Source organism: Tachypleus tridentatus, chromosome 7 (assembly GCF_004210375.1).
Source record: "Tachypleus tridentatus isolate NWPU-2018 chromosome 7, ASM421037v1, whole genome shotgun sequence".
In the NCBI taxonomy this organism is placed as follows: Eukaryota; Metazoa; Arthropoda; class Merostomata; order Xiphosura; family Limulidae; genus Tachypleus; species Tachypleus tridentatus.
In genome coordinates, this window is record NC_134831.1 from 164,699,645 (window position 1) to 164,712,100 (window position 12,456).

General features: G+C 33.2%; 1 long non-coding RNA gene across 2 annotated transcripts in view; it reads right to left on the minus strand.

Annotated features, from left to right (window-relative positions):
• Nucleotides 1-4,304, minus strand: part of LOC143257105 (uncharacterized) — a 48,286-nt gene extending 43,982 nt beyond the window's left edge. The window contains exon 1 of one of the 2 annotated variants that reach the window (XR_013031689.1): nucleotides 4,187-4,304. This is a non-coding gene — a long non-coding RNA (uncharacterized LOC143257105). The remainder of the gene's footprint in view (nucleotides 1-4,186) is intronic. The other variant, XR_013031690.1, reaches the window with a different exon arrangement.
• Between the last annotated feature and the right edge of the window lie 8,152 nt (nucleotides 4,305-12,456).

Here is a 12,456-nt window from a genome sequence, read left to right on the forward strand (position 1 = left end):
CAGCAGATTTTGATATAGTTTCAATGACTGGAGAGAATCCAAAAACCTGTTTTTCAGGACTATTACAGGTCATGACAAATGAATGTTGTTACGTCGAACCCTTATTTTTTGAGCTAAACTACAGATTAAACACCAATTACAACTCTTATATGCCTCGGTCACTGTGTCATATGGCCACCTAAAGAAGAAAGGTTCACCTTTCGAAAGCGCTCAGGTTATATATTTTTCATAATTTTATGCTGAAAAACAAGCATCATTAATAATGTAAGTTCCAGGTGCCCACACTAAACAATGTTAACAACCTACTAATGTTCTAACACAGCATGTTTCGAAAGATGATTATTTGACTGCCATGTTTCTCTTTTTTGAAACACTTAATGTGGGTAACCTACGAAAGTTCTAACATTACATGCTTCATAACATGATTCTTAATTATTATCATGTTTAAACAATTTTTGTTCATGTTCCTTTCATATAATGATTAGTCCTATAGATAGTTTGATTGTTTCAGATTAAGCACAAAGCTATACAGTAGGCTGTTTGTGCGCTGCCCACTACGGGTAACGAAACCCGGTTTCTAACGATATGATCTGCAAACATACTGCTGTGCCGTCGGAAGGTGGAGGCTGGAACTACAATGCTGAAGTAAACCACTTTTATAAATTTGGTAAATGTTTATGATTGAGACTTTCCTAACATCGAATACTTCATTTCTAGCGAGATTACAACTTTTTTTTTTTTTTTATAAAAGCCTGCATCGAACTAAGTAAAGTCCGAAAATGCCCTCAATCTATGACATCATATACATACAGGGGATGGACAAAAGAGTGACCACTTTTGAAAATGTTGTTAATTTGTTATATCTTTCATTAGATAACAGAAAAATATATAAAACAACATGATTTTAGAACACACTCCACAAGATCTGTTCAAATATGATATCAAATTTTAATACTGAATTTAGTAAATAACTGAACTTTTCAATTATTTTAGTTATATTTTCTCCTAAAAAGTGTTGTGCACGTGCTGTAGTTTCTAAGACCTTCTTCTTCCAATTAGCCTACAAAATGATCAAACAAGTTTCTCTGCAGTTGTGGAGTCATTAAAAGATATCTCAGAAATAAGAGAATTAATAGTATGGAATGACCAGGTCAATCACTTGATATCAATCTCATTGAAAAATTATGGGCTGAGTTAAACCGATTAACAAAAGATCACAAGCCAAACACGGGAGATGAACATCAAGTATTCATAGAACGGTGGCAGTCAATCACTCAGGAATATCTGCACAAACACATTGAAAGCATGTCACGTTGATGTGAAGCAGTACTGAAATCCAAGAGAATAAACACTAGATAGTAACTTATAAAACTGGTTTGTGTTATTTTGAGTTTCATTTTTACGTTTAATTACTACAGAGAAACTTGTTTGATCATTTTATAGGCTGATTGGAATAAGGTCTAAGAAACTACAGCAGGTCCACAACACTTATTATGAGAAAATGTAACTAAAATCATGAAAAGTTCATGTATTTACTAAAAGCAGTATTAAAATGAAGATTTGATATATTTGAATGGATCTTGTCGAGAGCGTTCTGAAAACATGTAGTTTACATATTTTTCTGTTATCTAATAAAACATATAACAAATTAAGAACATATTCAAGAGGGACATTTTTTGTCCACGCCCTGTATTTCTATAAATATTAATACTTGCTACAGTCACATCTCTGAAACTTGTTCATGAACTAATTAGTAGAAACAAACCGTCGAAAGTCAGAAAACACGTTAATATCAAAATGTCACACTAGCGCCATCTACGACAAATATCACAAGTGAATCATACATTCTTTAGTTTAATCTTACCTTATTGTTTTTATTGCATATCATATTGTTTAATGTATTGGGCATTGTAAAAATTTGTTGCTTACATACAAATCGACTAGAATCACCGATTTTTAGAAGTCTAATAGAATTCTAAAAATTTTCTCGGATTGCATATTTAACGTGGAAACTAAATATTAGGTCTAACATTACATACCTTTAAAAAAGTTAAATTTTATACTTGCAATCACGATAATGAGCATTCTTGTGTCACGACATTAAACATTGATTTGTTTGTTTGTTTTGGAGCAAAGCAACATTTGATTATCCTGTCCACCAGGGAGAATCAAATCCCTAGATTTTTGTATTGTGTAAATTTACCTTTGACTCACCAGAAGGGTGTATAAAAATTAAACAGCTTTATAAATAAGTTACGACTATGTATTTAAATGTTTACCACAGTAACTGAGTTATATTTAGAATTTTATCTACTATAATGCTACGTCAGTAAGCAACACGATTAGTTTAATATATAATGGTCAACGAATGTAAAAATAGCGCTGGAGTTTCGAAAAATATAAATACCCATATACTGTTTATAGAAGAATAAAACTGCCTAATTATAATTTTTTTAACCTAGTTATTAGGCGTACCAAAATAATTTGCGCAAACACCGAACCGCGTTCCTTTGTTAGTTGTATTCAGAAAGAAGTAACAATTTTTCTTCCAACAGAAATACAGGTTTAAAGACCTTCTTAAGTCCTAGTATAATTGAAATACATGTGTTCTTATAACTTTTATGCCTGACTTATACCTGCAATTAAATCTATAATGTGACGCACTTTCAAGGAGAAAACAATATGTATCTGCGAAATTTTTGAAGCATTATGTACCATTGAAAACTTCATGAAAATCATATATAGCGGTACGGTTCTGCTATCCGTATTTGCTCGCTCGTAACATCTATTTGGAAATAATTTAGCATTACACTAAGGCTACACCATTACCAACTGGTTCTCTTACATTCACAAAAAAAATAGCGAATTATCTGTGTTCTAGACCTTATTCCGAGTCAAATAGTTGTTGGCCTTGTTAGAGGCTTTCTTATTAAAAATCGTCAATGAAACAACGTATACCTAAACTAGCCTTATCGATAATACCATTTCCTAAAATATCTGCATAAAAGAAGTAACACTGAATAGCTAACCCGTTTACTGCGTGACCTGCGCCATCTTCTCTATTTGTATGTTAGTATGTCGCCGTTTATTTCTCGCGCTCCTCTTCCATATTTGAACGAGATTCAAGGTCAAGGACACATTAACCGGTGTTGTTTCGTAAGGTCTTTTCTAAATCGACAACGTAAATACTTTAAAAAATAGTAATAACGTAAAAGATACATGTTTATCCGACATGTTATTAAACGAGGTTTGTAACGGAAAAATGAAAGGGCGTAATATTTTTAATTGTCATTCACAAAAGACAAAACATGTTGTGAAATTACTTAAGAATCTAGGGGTAAAAAATTAACTTTATCCATAGCCATTTACTGCTACATTTCTTTGCTCATCTGTTAGTTTACGGTTGACAGATTTGACTTTTGTCCAGCGAATTGGGTTTGACACATATTTCAAGGTTTTCACTTTCTGGTTTGTAATTCTTAGAATCTTTGGTACTTCTATTTCTTGGTAAATAAGAAGTGGTTTATAACAGTGGTCAAGAATTCTGTTGTTGTTTCTTACTTAATACAGCCAGGGAAGGGCGTAACGTTTACTTTAAAAGTGAAAGAAGGGCTACGAATGCTCTATAAATATACAACTACCGTTGCTATTGAAATATAAGGTAAAACACTAAAGTGAAAGGAAAGCCTTATCTTCTTTGTATACACCCACCACTAAAAATCCAGCATACTTGTAATTCACGATTTCTATGTTACAGTTTCCTACCAAATTGGGTTGTGATATCAGTGTTACCGTGTGCTACTAAATTAGGGTTTTATACGTAGCTTAGAAAAACATTTGTAATCGTACATCTGAAAACTTTTGCTTGTTTAATTACAATTTTGGTATAACTTCAGTTTACAAAGCAGATCTTTCTAGAATTAAATTCCAAACTTATACTTAATGAACATTTTCTCAGTAGTTTAGTTTTGGCAATTTTTATTGTTATTTACAAATAAGATTCACTTGTAATCGCTATACTGTAGGCCTAGTTCAACTGAGCCTAAAATATGACGTAATTTCGGTGTGAATTCCTCAATGAAATAACTTGTATCTTTAGCAAAGCTTTACTAAATCTTCACTTCTCTTAAATTAATCTAGATCTAGGTCACCTACAGACTTACTACACGTACTTAAACTACCTTACCTTGACACAGATTCCAATACACTAAGCAGTCCGTAAAATTGCAACTTTTAATCTCGCAATCCATAGTACGTGCTCCCTCTGTGTGATAACTTGAGAAGAAATAATTACTTTGTTTTCTAAACTGTAGCGTTTAAAATCTAAAATCAGTTATCGCTACGTTTTCTAAAATTTTCTAATGACAGACAAGATAAATAAACTTTGTAAAATTTGATTTATATTTTTAAAAGTAAAACGATTGTTCAAGTTCATAAAAAGTGCAGGTTTTACCTGTTTAAGATTCAATAAAGAGAGCAGTAACGAACAATCTATGGTAAAGTTTCTGTTATGTTATTCGTGCATAAAGCCTTGTTGTTAGTGTAAAAGTACATTTCTGATGGTGTTAGGAAAAGTTAAAAATGATTAACTTATTTCTATTACTTATAGTAATTCAGGAAATTAAATGAAATGTTATTATTCACAAAAAAAAAGCACATTATTAAAAGTTTATCCCAGCCAAAGTGTTACAACCTATAGAAACAGTGACCCTCGCTGAAGCCATTATCACATTAAGCAGAGACTTTAAGGTGTCATAAAAAGTTAAAAAATAAAATCAGGGTCAACAAGCGAAGTTTTTAAAATGACGAAGTCTTACCAGCCTCATGTAAAATACAGTTATAAGTGGGCTACTTCGAATTTGTGAGAAACAAATAACAAAAAAGAGAAAACATCAGTGCATTTGCATCGTACAACCTACATATTTTTTGTAATTTAAGTGTCAACACAAGAATTTTTGTGGAAAAAAGAAAACCATGACAATTTTTTTGGAGGGTAGGGTATTATTTTTTTATCATAACGAAATAGGAAGTTCGATAAATCAGAGTTCGTTTTCGTTGCCTCAGTTTGTCTAAAATTGGATGGCTTGTTCAGATATTTTCAAGTGGCTTTGCGCGAAACTCAATAAACAAACACTCAATCTTAGAACCTGTTCGCACTATGACTCTTATTTTCCATATTCATAACGATTCATCTAGAGAACAGTGTAAACAATAAAAAAAAGGTTCAATTGGCAAATGAACTGAATCAATATAAGTTCACAATGAGAGGTGGTCTTGGCCCGTTTGGTAAGATTACTGGGAACATTGGAAGGTTTCGATGACTGCTGACAAAACACGGAAGTGAACCATAAAATCAAACTTCTGTTCGTTTCTAAAGGAACGCGGCACGTTTCTACCAAGACAATCATAAACAATTAGCACACTCGTCAAAACACACGAACCAGGTGTGAATACTGCTTTACAGGATCAAAAGTAAGTGAGTCAGGGAGTCTTTGAATCATTTTCTTCTCAAGCAAGGAAAGGGAAAGTGGGTAAAGTATTGTTTTCTAATCTGTTGCCAGGTTGATGAACCAAGTATAAATTAAAAAAAACAACCAATCTAGAACTCTGTAATATTAGTATTTTTTGCTCATACATATAACATATATAAGTGTTAGCATTAACCCTAAAATTGTTGCTTTGTTCATATACCATTCCCTTAAAAAAGGCTGAGTGAATTTTTTTTTCTAGTAGTAACTAGTGATGTTAATAGAAATATTGACGATGTTTTTGTTAAAATTATTTTTTGTAACTCGTATTTTATTAAGGATTCTGCAACCAACAGTCTATGTTTGTGTTCGAGCAAAGCCACATTGGGCTATTTTCTGTGTCCACCGCGAGAGGATTCGAATCTTTGATTTTAGTGTTGGAAATCCTTATACTAATAGCTGTTCTATCTGGAAATAACCAATGGTCATTTACCAAATCGCTATCTGGTGCATACATAGTTTTGAAAGATGTGTTTGAAAACCCTGATAGAATCCCTCTGGTAATTTTAGGAATAACCTATCATCTGATTTATAGAACTTCTAGAAATTACGATTGATTTTCTTAATAACTTAAAGACTGTTTGTCATGGAGTGTATCACATTTAAGTTTTTTCTAAATATCAGCAAATATAAAGAACACGTCGAAAATTGCAAAACAAATGAATTATACTTCTTGTTGAATTGTGTGAACCAATGTTTTGTACGAATATTACCTTCCAATGTTTTTAACGTTTCTCTTACATCATTCATTTGTTTTGTTTTTTAAGTTATACCCTGAAAGAATGCATTTATAAGCACAGTATTCCTTACACATACTGAACTTTTCCATCGTACAGTGATTATCTGTAATTAAGTCAGTTTCCAACTGGATCAAGCTGACGATATTAATAACTCCAAATCTATATTTGCATTAAAAGCCCAAAAGTTAATCGGGCTATGTCCTTACGAAGCCATTAGGCTCCTAAGACTGTTATGTAGGACTCTTGTTGCCCTACTTTCAAAATACGAGCATGGTTTGGGGGGGCATTTATCTTATGGGACTGAATGAATACCTTGAAACCAATTCTTCTCCATAGCATACCAAAGACTCCTAGGGTGTAAGCAAATTAATAATAATAACATATAAACTTAAAAGATGGAAAATATCTAAAACATGTCTCGCAATATGGATTAGAATGGATTTGAATAAAAAACAAAACAAACAGGTTAGTCCAACGGGTAGATTTGGAGATGACTACTCCAGTGGTCGAGGTAAAATGAAAGCAAAATAGATTTCTAAGATATATAGGTTTGCTAGCAAAAAATAAAATTACAAAAATTACTCTGCCTGAGGATTGAAAAAATACCTTGCTTGTTTTTTTTTAGTTTGCTGTGTCACTATGTATCCGATGGGCCAGTATACCAAGAGAAATGCAAAAATGAATCGTTGAATTTTTTTTCCTAGATCGGATTAATATTAAACCTAGACCTACAGAATACCTCTTCGTGCATCAAAGTAGATAGGTGTTATTGTGTGTGTTTTTCTTATAGCAAAGCCACATCGAACTGTCTGCTGAGCCCACCAAGAGGAATCGAACCCCTGATTTTAGCGTTGTAAATCCATAGACTTACCGCTGTACTAGCGGGGGGCAAATGTTATTCATTGACATATTTGCACAACTTCAAGAGCTAAAAACAAAAATAAAAAAGTATAAAACGACAATTTTTACCTGACAAAATTTTCCTCCATAACCTTTGTAATCGAAGAGAGAATATTCTTATGTTAATCAGTTTTGTGGTCAATTTCACACATATTCCAAATAATTTACCTGCATGATTATTAATTTTAGAGAAATTTTACAACTTGCTCCATGCTTGTTTAGGTTTGCACGATTTTTGTTTTCAGTCATCTTTAACGAAAAACACAAAATTCGGTTTTATATTATTATTTCTACCTGTACAATCTTCAACTTTGAAGCCTGAATTGTTCCATGCTGCACTATTATTAACTTCTTGATATGTTTAAAACCTACACGATTACTTCGAACACCAGAGTAGACAACTGTAATTCCGAGAATTCTGTGGATAATTTCAATAATTGTTCAGAATGCATTTATTTGACGCTAGCCGGGATATTATCAAATAATAATAAAAATGTATTGTTTCGCAAACGTTTATTGACGACAGTTTTCTTGTTTTTTAATAAAGGATAAATATCCGGTACGTTCACAGTTTCATGTTCTTGTCAGTGTTAAACATTTTAAAAAATCTTCAAGAATCATACCAGTTTTAAGTATTGTATTGTATGGTCTGTAATTAAGCACAAAACTACATAGTGAACTATCTGTGCTCTGCCTACCACGAGTATCGAATCCCGGTTTCTAGCGTGTGTTTTTTAAGATAATCTACAGATATCAACTAAAGGTACAGCTAAATTAGTTACCCCTATATCCTCTATCCTTTAATATTTGGTTTGGCATGGCCAAGTGGTTAAGACACTCGGCTCGTAATCTGAGGATTGCGGGTTCGAATCCCTGTCACACCAAATATGCTCGCCCTTTCAGCCGTGGAGGTGTTATAACGTGACAGTCAATCCCACTATTCGTTGGTAAAAGAGTAGCCCCAGAGTTGGCTAGGTGGTGATAACTAGCTGCCTTCCCTCTAGTTTTACACTGCTAAATTGGGGACGGCTAGCGCAGATAGCCCTTGAGTTGCTTTGCTCGAAATTCAAAACAAACCAAACCAAATCTTTTAATACATTGCAAGCCTACAGAACTATAGTTATACATATTCATAAGCTGGGAGGGTGTTGGGATCGAACCCTATATTGTACAATATATGTATAAAACATATTCACAACATGTAAATATACAGTCAGGTACTATGAACTGCACCATTTTCGATGAAATTTATAAAATACTTCAGAGGGGAATGCTCCCCAGACTAACCTCCTGCCTCGATAATTATTCTCCACTCATTTCTTTTACCTCCTAAAGTAGCACCCCTTTTATAGCTTCCTGTCTACGCCTCTTAACAGAAACTTAATACGTTATGAAAGTTAGTGGCTTTATGTCAACTTATTTAATTCGTTTCACAAGCAAAAGAACAAAACGTTTCTCTTACTCTAGTACCCACGTTACTAACAGCTACTTATTATAACTTCCACTATATATATAGTCCCGACTTTAGCGGTTGGGCAAATATTGCCTAGGGTGACAAAATCAATAACGTTTCATATTAATTTTTACTTTCAGCGGAATCGTATATGTTGCGCACTTTACGCCACCTATCGTCTCTTACCTGGAAACTGTAAACACATTTACAGTGAGATAAGAAACCTGGACACAAATTACCTGTTTAAATCTGCTGAAAAATATATGCAAAAGTTATCAAAAACAAATACGCATGCCGCACAGATTGCGTATTTGTGCAGAACAAATCGTATAATAGAAATTTAGAGTATAGTAAACACTGTTAGGCCTATATTAAAAGTTTAAATAAACACTATTAAGCCGGTCTTAAATATTTAAATAAATATTATTAGGCATACTTGAAACCCGCAAGTAATCTCTGTTAAGCCTGTATGAAACACCTAACTAAACACTACTAGGCTTGTCTGAAATATCCTGATATACAAAAATATTAAATTCCAACAATTACTTCTTTGAAACTATGTAACCCATAGCCCGTGTCCTTTATTAATAGTGAATCTTTTTTCCCTCACTAAAATAGTGATGAGCGAAATACATATTTAGATAATTTTCATTCTAGTGTTTATGGCGAAATTTATCAACATAAATACAAGTATTTTATAAACACTCTGTTAGTGACGTTTTAAAATGTTCTGTGCGCATGAATTTCACCATGAAAATAAATATTATTTTATGTTTCCGTCCATTAGAAACTGGTGTACTAACAAATAACCCAGAAATGAGGTTAGTGTTTAGAGGTTAAATTGTGTATTTCAATTTTCGGATTCACTGACCTATTTTGCCCTATATGCTATTGTCATTTTCGAGAGCAAACAGCCCAAGTAGTTGACCACCTTGACCTTTGATAGTAAAAGTTTGTTGGAAATCTAGTCTATCAGACGTTTATGGATATAGGAGAAATGTTCTACTTTTTATTTGTTTATACACTCGCAGTGTAAATTAATAACATATCTCAAATTAAAATCGTTTGGACTGACGAGCAGTTGTGTGAAGCTCACGCAATTAGCTAACACTTTATATTGCATTATATGATATTATTATTCATATTATTATATGTTTTACATTCTAGTTGAGTCAACGAATTTAAATAATGTATAATATTTTCAGAAGATAAAATTGATCAAAGGTGCGCCATTTTAACCCCCAAATCGTATTTATTTATCGTAATATTTTATCTCTAATAATGAGAGGAAAAAGAAAAAAAAACTATATATTAAAAATTACATGAAAGCGATTTTTGATAGATTTGCAAAATAAAACGAAAACAAGCATTCATCGTGGGAATCAATCGGTTTCAAATTCACGTAGTAAGTAACTCTGTTGGGTCTAATCAAATTTACATGTTATTATATTTTTCTCAAGTAGGCTTAACATGAAATTATTAGTATTTTTGCAGTGAAAATTCTCAAGAAGTGTCTCTGATCTTGACATTTATTAAAACATAAAATTTAAATGACAAAAACTTTGAAATTTTAGGCCTAAAATTATGAATTTCTGTCTAACAAGTGCAATTGCTGAGGAAAAAAAAAAAAAGATTATTCCGGCTATTTTATCTTGAGCTAAACAATTTAAACAAGCTGTACTTAGAACAGAACTAGGGTGTAATTTCTTGTAGATTGAGTTTACAAACTAATTCCACGCGTAACAAGCCTAATGATCCATTATATGCGTGTGTATGTTTTTGTGATTTATAATATTTAGCTTATAAAAGTATGAATTGAAAAAATGAAGTGTCAATCTTTCTGAAAGAAGTGTATACACAAAAACAACAGTAAATAAAACACAGGGATCAAATGACAAACACGAATCTCGATAATATAAACCCAGTATTACTTCCACAGTCTTTTTTGTTTGTTTGTTTGTTTGTAAACAAAGCAAAGAGTTTATATTTTAATATTTATATTTCCTTATATCAGATATTGGTTAATAAAGCTGTAATATAATTTAGTAAACGTGTTCCAAGAAGTTTTTGTATTATTTATGACACTAATACATCTGGCCACAATTTTTAATGGGTTCAGAATGGCGTAGCGAATTGCCCCCCTCACATGGTAAGTCTGAAAAAAAATAACGTTTTAATATGACCAACAACTTACATAACCTACTTTTCTTGCCTTATTGCGCAAACTCATCTATGATAACGTATACGTAAACGCTTTTTAAGGTTTCCCTTTCCACAGTAAGTAAGACATAAAGGACCTCAGATAAGTAAGAATAAACCTTATCTTCTGAACGATCAATCCCCGACGCGCCAAACATGCTCGCCCTTTCAGCCGTGGGGGCGTTATAATGTTACGGTCAATCTCACTATTCTTTGGTAAAAGAGTAACCCAAGAGTTGGCGGTGGGTGGTGATGACTAGCTACCTTCCCTCTAGCCTTACACTGCTAAATTAGGGACGGCTAGCACAGATAGCCCTCGAGTAGCTTTGGGTGAAATTCAAAAACAAACAAACTGAACGATCTCTCATGGCTAATAATGGACACATTGACTGTCATCAGAAGTTAGTGCTACCCTGAGTTATAGATTATTTTGTTTGTAAATTCGCGCAAAGCATTGCAACAGCTATCCGCGCTAGCAGTCCCTAATTTAGCAGTGAAAGACTAAAGGGAAGCAATAACTCCCCACGTCTGAAAGGGCGAGCATATTTGGTGTAACGGGGATTCGAACCTGCGACCCTCAAATTACGAGTCGAGCGCTCTAACCACATGGTCATGCTGGGCCATAACTACTTGGCCATACCAGGTCAGAGATATGTAAAGACGTCTCCTTAGTAAAATAAAAACTGAGTGTGTATGGTAGCTCTAAGTGTGTTCCCATTTCGAGGTCCGCGCGGGGCATGTGCCCCCTTTTCACTACACTACTTTACGGAAATATTTTCATTTTGAGTTAATTTATCATTAGATTCTATATCTCTATCGAAAGTTCACGCTTTACTTTAATTAACATATTCCTTTCTCTGCATTGTAAAGAGGGTTAAACTTCATGTATTTATTTTAAATAATGTACTCGCTTCTCTACATTGTCACCAATAAGGTTAAGGCTTAATTTTAGTTATTGTACTCTGTTCTCTGTCCTGTCAGTAGAAGGGTTAAAACTTGATTTTAATTATTGCACTCCGTTTTTTCTCCTGTCACGAGTAGAGCGACTTGGTTTATAACATATTTAAATAATCAAAATAAGGACAACCGTAGCCACAAATTCAACACTTTTAGCTATTTAGTAAACATCGTATGGCTGTAGCTAACAAATCAGTTACTTGAAGGTTAAAAGTTTCCCACGGAAATTTTGACACTCGAAAACAAAAGTGGGGCAATTAATAATTATTTCTTGTTACTGTGTAAGACTGGATTTATTAGTTCAAGTGCATAGTGGCATCAAGCATACGGTTCTTAGACACTAGATTTCATATTTTTAAACTTCTAGCTTCAAATTGTATATATAAAAAAAAGTTCATTGACTTGATTGGTTAAGCAAACCCAAGATTCATAAATGTCACATCCTGTAAGCATGTCACGTGACCAGAAACGTTTAAAATTTTAACATCGAATTGCAATCGAAAAACGCTTCATCAAATGTTCTCAAGAAATCAGCCAATCAACGGGCCTGTTTTAATCTGGCAATGGAACACACTGCATCACTTTATGGTTCGTACAAGAGATTGGTTCTTTTCTTAAACGTCAGCAACATTCTCTCAAGCAACAAAAAGATCAGCTCGAATTGGTAAGTTGTTTCTTG